The following is a 9679-nucleotide window of genomic DNA, read 5'->3' on the forward strand; positions in this document are numbered from 1 at the left end:
TCTTTTCTCCCTGGCTTTGCCTCTCTTTAAATCACGGAGTCTCAGTGGGGATGGCGGGGTGGTTGGTGGTTCACGGAATTTGCCCTCCACTTCCCCATCCTTGTCCTGTCCTGTCTGGCCTGTTACCTGAATCTGTGTCTCTTCCGAGCCTGCAAATGAGTGGAGGCCACGGCAGCCTCTTGCTGACCGACCTCTCAAACTCTCTTATTCATCAGAATCGTGTTAAATGCTGATTCCTAGGCACCCCATTAGACTCTACGCCTGTCTGGCATGGGTATTTTGGGGAAGGTACAGAAGGTTGCTGGGCTGTTCCAGGAGGGAATTTGCATTTGTAGAATGTCCACTGTGGTCTTTCCAGCACTCTACTTTCCACACACACATGGCATTAAACCTGGAAGACCCTGGGTGCTGTGCTGGTGAGGAAGCCTCGGCTGGATGAGGGGTTGCTGGGGCTCAGACTTGATTCCTGGGCTGGGGGCTGCGGGCTTATTCTCTTCAGTGGGCCTGCTGATGGGATGCCCTGAGAAGTCCTGCTGTGCGCTCAGGGGAAGGTGCAGAGACAGGCTCAGAAAAGACAGACCATGGATTTAAAAATTCCTACTGGAAAATCTTTTATGAGCAAAGTAATTTGCATCTAACTGAAGACAATCATTGCTTGAATAATTGGTTTGTTGACAAAGTTGGTCCTATGAACAGATTAAAGTTTTCATTCATGCCTTATCTATAATGTAAATAGGAGCTATTACCACAACTTATATTAGCTTTAAATTTCGTATCAGATTGCAGTCCAGATTACAAACGGCTGCTTGATAACCTAATTGATAAAATGGAGGAATTTAGTGCTTGGAACCCAGAGTGAAGGGAACAGAATTGCTTTGGTTTCTCAAAAGCGTGTTGACTGAGTGGTGACCTGGGGTGAAGAGAAGTGGCTGGAGTCATTACACTCCAGGAGATGATCTGCTCCCGCCTTTCTCAGCTGTCTTCTGGACAAAACAAAAGGGTGATAAATGGAAAAATTCAGCACTGAGTTCGTCTATGCCCTGAGCTTCTCATACGGTCATTAATGGGCTGTATCTGTGAAGCCTCCATACAGGCACAAAGGAATTAGGCTAGAGTAAGGCGGCCGGCGACCTCTGGTGTCTGGACCGCGTGTCATTTCCTAAAGCCCTTTTGGATGAAATGACAGTCGCAATGTCTGTTCGGAGAAGTGTAATCTCACGTATGAGATGCAGATTTTAAACACCAAAGTCAGGAAGCTTGGTGGGAGTGGCTGTCTTCCAAGTGGTTTTCTGTGCTGCCATGGATGAGGTGTGGATGTGTCATCTGTTGGTGAGATCCACTGGTGAAGGGGCTAAGCAAACCATGGAGGTGGGGGGGTGTGAAGCTGCATCTCTTCTGGCATCCCAAGGAAATACATTTTGTAAAACTTGTGAATTTGACCCTGACCCTAACCCTGAGTGTTGAAGTCTGGTGCAGTGTCTTGAGCCCTCTTCTGCATCGAGGGTGAGTGACTGTAAATGACCGATTCCTCAGTGGTGAAAGTTCAAATTTAGCTTCCCTGAGGAAGCCAGACCTCAGTCACCCGTATCTCCATTGTAAACACTGCGGCCCCTACGCGGGTGGCTGCAAGTATCCAGGCCTTCCTTGGAGAAGCAGCCGTGAGGTGCTTGATGATTTGATAACATTAGCCACCTTCTGTCTTCTGTCTAATCGCGGTACAAATGATTCTCCTACAAGGAAATGGATCTGGTTTCTTCCCGATCGTTGGAAGAAGCAGCCCGCCTAGGGACTGCACCGTCCTCTGCACTTTCACAGCGAAGCCTGTGTCCGTCTCCAAGGAGTATCACGTGTGTCGTGGGAGTCGCCTCCTTAATTCTTCCTACCTTAGGGGGCTCGGGTAGCTCTGCCTGTTTCACCCAGGATGAGCAGCGGGTGGTCTCTGGCTGCTGTGGGACCAGGGCTTGTGTTTTACCCGGGGCGAGCAGCAGGTGATCTCTGGCTGCTGTGGGACTAGGGCTTGGGGGTGCATCATCACATCCGGTGGCCTGTCCAGGTGGGCATCATTGTCTTTTGCCTGTTGCCTGAGGGAGCTGTGATGCCATGGGAGTCATGCTTGTCAGGGCCAACCCAGTTCTTCCCGTGTACACCTCTCCTGCTGGAGTGCCTTTCCTTATGATGACTTGTTGAATTAACATGGAGAATGCAGAGAGGCTCTGGGCCTCTCTCTCCCGTTCTTACTCCCTGGAGCTGTGAGGCCCAACAAGGGAGCCCATAGCCAGGGGCTTCTTTAAATTTAATTAGAATAAAGATTTGATTACATAGCTAAACACATTTGAAAAGAACTTCACAGATTAAATTCCAGATTCAACCCTTCAGGCCCAGTGGCCACGTTTTGGGGCTCAGCAGGTGTAGGTGGCTGTTGTCTTTCTGTGTTGGCTGAGCAGATTGGGGCGTTTCCAGTTCAGCAGGCAACTCTCTTGCATGGCTCTGCCTGTGGTGAGGGCACCTAGGCTGGAGAGCCTCGTGGGAATCCCTTAGGCCTCTGGCTGCAGCCAGGCTGCACGGTTCCTGTGCCCCGGGTCCTCTGCAGACCCAGATGGATCCCACCACAGAGCCAGCACTGCTAGACTTGGGTACGGTGTGCAGACAGCAGAGGGTCACATCCGGGCCTTGCAGGGGATGGGGTGACTGGCCTCCTTGGCCAGGCTCCTGTCTCCGAGTCTTCAGGGGAAATTCATCTACCATCCACCATCCACACCGTGCACCAGAGGAAACCTGCAGGCTTCTCTGTGGATGGTGAATTGAGATCATGCAGAGTGACTAGGTTTGGGCTTCTGACCAGCGTGGAACCTGATACCTTTAGGTGGAACCTGACATGACTCCATGTGTACAATGCAAAGAGAAGGCAGCATTGTCAGCTTGAATCCAGATGTGCTCCCGTTTTGAGGTGGAAGTTTCTGGGAGTATTGGCCATTGGTGATTGTGCTGCCATGGAGGACTTTGAATGCAGGCACTGGTTTGGGATAACCCTGGTTTCCTGGTCCTGTATGTGGGCATCCCTGAATATCCCAGACTGGAGGAAGGCAGGGCAGATGGGAGGGTGACAAGAGGTGTCAGGTGTTTCCAGCTTTGGGGACTGATGCCATCAGATGGCCGAGATCAGGATGGTGGTGGCCAGGGACCAAAGCAGGGGGGCGTGGAAATGCCATGTTCCTCGGAGCATGGGGAGGACCTCTTGAACTCTATTCCTGGGCAACAGTTCTTCCATTCTCAGGAATCTGTGCCATTGTAATTGAGTAGCAAATTCTGCAGTTGCTCTAATTACTTACTGTTAAGTCCCCATCCCAATTACCATAAATTAGCAACAGTGATAACAGTTTGCCTGGTCAAACCTTACCAAGAAAAACCAGTGGACCTAGTTTTAGTTGCCTCCAGTTCCCTCCAAATCAGATTCCTTAGCGGCTTGTGTCCCCACACTTGCTGCAGTTCCTCCTGGGCCTGGCAGGCACATTCCAGACATTCACATCTCAGCTCAGATGCAGGCGTGCACATTATTTATAGAAAATCGCAATGCGCTGTGATCAGCTTGAGCTGACGTTCTCTAGGTGGGAGGTGGAGGTTCAAAAGTTCTAATGGGATGAAATTAGAAATACAAATTTTAAAAATTCACGTGTTATGAACTCTGTTCAGTGATTTTCTCTGAAATGAGAGACTATTTGCAGATGAGGCAGTCAGTCTGCAGCTCTCCTTAGATTTGTCCTAGACCTCGATGCCGTCCTTTGGCCTCTTCCTGGGTGTGGGGTGCTCTGCTTGAAGCAAAACCAAAGGAAAGAACGTGGTCTGCATCACTACTGCAGCCAGCTCAACGCATACACCCACTAGGAGGGGGGTTTGATCACTTAACATTTTAAATGCATTTAACATTAAACCAGCAAGTCAGCCAGTGCTTTCTGTAAGCAAGCTACCTGGCTCATGGGAACCTGGCACTTGACTTTTTGGAAGAGAGTACTTGCTTCTGTGGAGTGTCAATATTTGTCTCATTTCTTGAGACTGCTCAAAGTGATGAATGTGAGTAAATTAGGACCTTTTTTTTTGTAAATTGGGCCACAGAGCTCTCTAGGCACAGTCAGGGGAGTAAACAGCTGTGAAAGATGCCGCCTGATGTGAGCCATGGCCAGGCACTTTGGAACCCGGGATCCCATCTCCAGCCTTTCAAAGGACACAGACGAATATAAAATGCAGATGGGAGAGTTCATAATTTGGGCATCTCTGTTCTTTTGAAATCAAAGTGCAAAGAAAAAGTTTTGCCTTGAGGTCTTAACCCATATTTGCTTTTCTCCTGTGGTTTTAAAATTTTCTTAACTGCTTTTTCTCCCCTGATCCTTGGGGAACTTCTATCTTCATATCTTCTTAAAAGATATGGTTAAATTCAACACTGAAATTTAAAAACATGCTTTCATATTTTTCTTTAAACTGATGTATCTGACATTGGTGAAGAACTAACTGGGAGTATTGGTTTATTTTTATTTTTTTAAGACAGTCTTGCTGTGTTGCCCAGGCTGGAATGCAGTGGCACGATCTTGGCTCACTGCAGCCTCACCTCTTGGTTCACGCCATTCTCCTGCCTCAGCCTCCTGAGTAGCTGGGATTATAAGTGCCTGCCACCATGGCTGGTTCATTTTTGTATTATTAGAGATGGGGTTTCAACATGTTGGCCAGGTTGGTCTTGAACTCCTGACCTCAGGTGATTCGCTCACCTTGGCCTCCCAAAGTGCTGGGATTACAGGCACGAGCCACCACACTCGGCCTGGGATATTCTTGATTATAACTATAACATATCCCTTTAATAAAAACAAAACAGAACAACAACAACAACAAAACAGCTGTCTGAAAAGTCTCGAAATTAAAGAGCTCAGTTGGACAGGGATTTGGACACCAGTTGAATGGCCCAGCACACCATAGTTACATGGGCCACTTGGCCTGTTAGATCCTTAGGGTATTTGAAGTCATGTGGATATTTGCATTTCTGCCTCTGGATATCGTGTTAGTATTCGGCTAGCTTTGAGGTCCAGGCTCAGATCCGGGAAAATAAGAGCTCCTGCCCTCATGGCACTTCTCTTCCATGTGTGTGTGTGAGGAAAATAGAAAGCACAAGATATTTTTTTCAATGAGCTGGGAAGATGGAAAAACAAGCTTAAACTGTTTACTTGTTCAGAAGAAGGGAAGTGCAAGGAACACTCAGCTTTGCTGCTGCTGAAGGAGGCCCCTGGTGGAGGCTGTTTCAGAGGTGGGGTTTCTCTGAGAAAGGTGGTAAGAGGCAAATAGGATGCCCCATCTGGTTTGCCAGAGATGGGGAAAGTTAGTATCCCCAAAACGGCTTCAGCATTCTGGCAAAGCTTTGGAAAACCAGCTAGGGTGTGGGACCTTGTTGGCCACTGGATAGAAGGAAAACATTGCTGGTCCTGAGGACTGTACTGTTCTTCCACTGCTATAAAGAACTACCTGAGGCTGGGTAATAAGGAAAAAAAGGTTTAATTGGCATACAGTTCTGTGGGCTGTACAGGCTTCTACATCTGGGGAAACTTACAATCAGAGTGGAAGGTGAAGGGGAGGCCGGCATGTCTTCACATGGCTGGAAGGGGAGAGAGAGTGAAGGGGAAGGTGCCATGCACCTCCAAACAACCAGATCTCAGGAGAACTATCATGAGGACAGCACTTGGGGGATTGTGCTAAACCATTAGAAACCACCCCTATGAGTCAATCACCTCCCACCAGGGTTCACCTCCAACAGAGGGTTAGAGTTCAGCATAAGATTTGGGTGGGGACACAGAGCCACACCATGTCGTGCTTCCCATTCTTCTGCACGTGCTTTGCAAATGGTTCTGTCATTGGTTTTTGTTTTTGTTGATACATAATTTATTTTGTATCTGAAAAATACATATTTTCAGAGTGCATGTGATACCTTGATTCACCCCTATATTGATGAAATCTGTGTACTTGGGATGTCTTTCACTTTAAATAGTTTCTTTTCCTTGTGCTGGTTATGGTAAGTTATTCTCTCCTAGCTGTTTTGAAATACACAGTAGATGACCCACTGCCATCCCCCTGCTGATTTATCAGTAGTAGGTCTCGTGTTCCCATTAGGCTGTGTGTTTGTGCCCGTTACCAGCCTCTGCCCATCCTGCTTATGAGTGGGCTCTGCTGGGCCCTGTTGACCACCTACTCTTGGCCTCCACGAGATCTGTTCTCAGCTCCTGCTTATGAGTGAGAACATGCGCCGTTTCCTTGCTTGGCTCGTTTGCTTAACGTAATGTCCTCCAGCTCCATCTATGCTGCCGCGGATGACAGGGCTCTCCGCTGTGTGGTGGAGTATTGCTCCTGTGTATGTTCGGGCCACATTCCCTTCATCCACTGTTGACGGGCACTCAGGTTATCCCGGACGTTGGCTGCTGTGGATGGTGCTGCACTGAAGTTGAGAGCAGTCACTGGCTTTATACTCAGGGGACGTGAGCCACTTTGATGTTCTCAAGCAGCCTATCCCCAAAGCCCTCCGTGGAATGCCGCATTCCTTTGTACCCATGGCTTCTTCCACTAGGATGAACAGCTGGGAAGGGACTTTGAGTGAATGCTTGGGTTTCTGTCTTTAATTGGTACCCAGCTACACTGGCCAAGCAGGGGTCCCAGTGACCCTGGACACTACCTCACATAAGGTCCAAAGATGCAGTTAGGTTCTTTTTTTAACTTAAAAAAAAAATGCTTTTGACCTGGTTAAGCTATAACATTATCAGTTAGAGTTTTTCTATATTGGAACGGTGTATATTTTATTTTCTAAGAAAGAAAGAAATCCTGTTAAATACTCTAACCACAGATTAAATCATGTCAAGGAAAGAGGTACTATTTTGGGGGAAAAATACCCCTTCATGTCAAAGATCAAGGAGATGACTTACATTGTTTAATTGAGTTAATTATAAAATCTTAAGTGGTTTTAAGAAGACGAGCTGTGGATGCTGCAAGACATGAGACTGATACTGATTTAATGTTATTCAACCCTGACAGAATGTGGCTAATATTTAAAGCTTGCTCCAGTATTGCTTGATAGATTGTAAGTTAATGTAAAGATCTGTTTAACACTTTTATTTTACAAAATATTATTGAGAAAAAGTTTGACAGCCAAGGAATGGCCTTCAACCAATTTCTTCCTAATTTCTATCACCAGAAAATTTTGTCCTGTTAATTCCAGAATTTACTTTTGGAAAGTTCCCGTAAGTAGAGCAGAGGTATTAGTGGTTGAATGGTGACTTGAATTTAGGTTAGGATCGTTAAATATTTCATAGTCATGTTTGTCTTCGTGGTTTTAGCAATTTTATATTAAACTTAGAACTGTGAGTCAAAACAAAAGTGTTCTTTTGCTTTTGTGATACTCCTTTGTATGACTATACTGGTAAAGAATGATAAAATGTGTATTGGGTATTTTTTCTGTGTAGATATTAGGATTTTTAGGGGAACAAATTATTCTTCTAATGTACACTGTGCTGTGTGTTGGGTCCTTTGTATATTAGTTGAATCACTATAATGAGGACCACTTGAAAGTCTGTTTCTATACCAGATCTTTTATATGTTGACTTGTGTTATGCAAAATCCTTCATCCTCTAAGAAGACTAAGCAATGGGTTGGAGGAGAGATTTAATCACCCATTAGGTCTATTCCGAATGCCCAGAATTGAATGCAAGTACTAATTATGTTTTTGAAGTGGTATGTGTGTGTGTGTGGTGGACTCCTTTTTAGGTCATGGGAGGGAGGTAAAGCAAAGATGAGATTTTCTGATGAACATTTGTGCATATGCTAGTGGAGAAGTCATATGACTTGACTGCACCTGCGTACTCTGATTTTGATTTCGTTAGTGTCCGTAGCCACAAGCCTCAGCCGCCTCTGGGACCCACCCTGAGGGGCTGTGGTGAGGGTTATTACAGAGTCGTGTGTCTTAGTGAATGGCACAAACGGCCTTGTGGGCCTACTTTGGCTTTGTTTGAACCTGTAGATTGTTAAACTAAGTTTAACATTTTGAGGATTATAAATTGTGATTCTTGTCTAAGAGGAGGTTTTTGTTGTCTCTGAAGACAGGAGCCGTAATACAGATGGTCCCTGGCTCCCAAAGGTTACATTTGTGTTTTTTTTCAACCTTGTGATGATGTGAACTAGTCACACTCAGTGCATTGTTTGGCCCAAGATGGGCTGCCTCTGGATGAACCCGTTGTAAGTTGAAACTATTATGTCAAATGAACTTTCTATTTAGGATATTTTCAGCTTACGCTGGGTTTATTGGAACAGCTTCATTCCGTGGTAAGTCAGGGAGCATATGTGCTCATAAAAGTAGAGACGATCTCATAGATACCGTGAGATATAATGTCTCTGATGTTATAGAGATACGATGAAAACAATCAAGTGGGACTTGGAAGCCTTGGAGGGACTCACATGGGCGGTTCCTGGAATGCAATCCTGAGCGCCACTGGCTTCTGGATGTGACATCTGTGCCTTCTGCTTAGCCCAGTGTGTTATTGGCTGCTCTCGAGGGCAGAGTGGTCCAGCGTTCCTGTGTTTAGGTGTTTGAGCTGCCTTAAGAGGCTAGGTCAATTCTCACTGGTGTCTTCAGGGCTTTAGGCCTTCTGAACAAGCAGGAGGAAGGGCGACTTTGTAGAGCTCTGGAAATCTCAACAGACTTCAGGGCCATCCCCCTTGGCAGGAGAGAGCCCCACTGGAGGCGAGCAGGGTGCTGTGTGGGCCTGTGCAGGGCCCAGGCATGTATGGACGTTGTAAGGGCCACAGGACACAGATCGGTCTTGGTTCACAACTGGTGTCGATGGCCACGCAGCATTTCTGCCAGGTATATGAGTGCGGGGACTTGGGTTTTGGTGTGTGCGTCCTGGTTGCCTAGTTGCTTGGAAGAACCCTATTCAGACCCCAGCCTGAGTCACCGTGACAGGCCTCCTGCTTCACACGCCACACGGAAGCCGTGGCGTCGGTCACTGACGCCCACCAGCTGTCTGATGTGCGTGTGTATCTTCCTTGGTCTCGTGATGGGTCTTGTTTTGAGGTTATAGTAAACGTTCTTTACGAGGGGTTTTGGATTTTTTATGTTGTTTGCAAGGAGACAGCAGGGAGTGCTTGAGCAGTGAGATCCCCTTTCCAACCAATGCAATTTCAGATCCCAGCAGGTAATTAAGGCAGCGGAGCTATAGGATCACCTTTCCAACCAATGAGAATTCAGATCCCAGCAGGTAATTACGGCAGCGGAGTGGGTGGCAGAACCCTGAACTGTGGCTGTTTCTGGTGTCTTGCTCCGCGGACAGAGCGTGCTGGGGCCTCCGTGGTCCTCTGTGGGGTGAGTGGAGCGCATGAGCTGGGTGCTGCTGGGCCCTGGCTGGCTCCCCAGCCCGGGGTTTATGTAGGACTCGTTAGACAACTTGGAACCCAGAAAGCAGCACGAGGAGAACGGGATTGTGCCTTTCTGGATCGTTGGTGCTTCCCAGTCTCAGACACTGAGCAGGCTCTGAGGGGTCTCGCCGGGAAGACTTGCACAGTCGGCCCCCAGGGTGGAGTGGGGCTGCAGCGGGTCTTGCAGGAGCTGGAAGTGGGGGTGAATGTCTTGCAAGTGGGACCTTTCAAATGGGCCCAGTAGGAT

Source organism: Chlorocebus sabaeus, unplaced genomic scaffold (assembly GCF_047675955.1).
Source record: "Chlorocebus sabaeus isolate Y175 unplaced genomic scaffold, mChlSab1.0.hap1 unalloc_scaffold_298, whole genome shotgun sequence".
Lineage (NCBI taxonomy): Eukaryota > Metazoa > Chordata > Mammalia > Primates > Cercopithecidae > Chlorocebus > Chlorocebus sabaeus.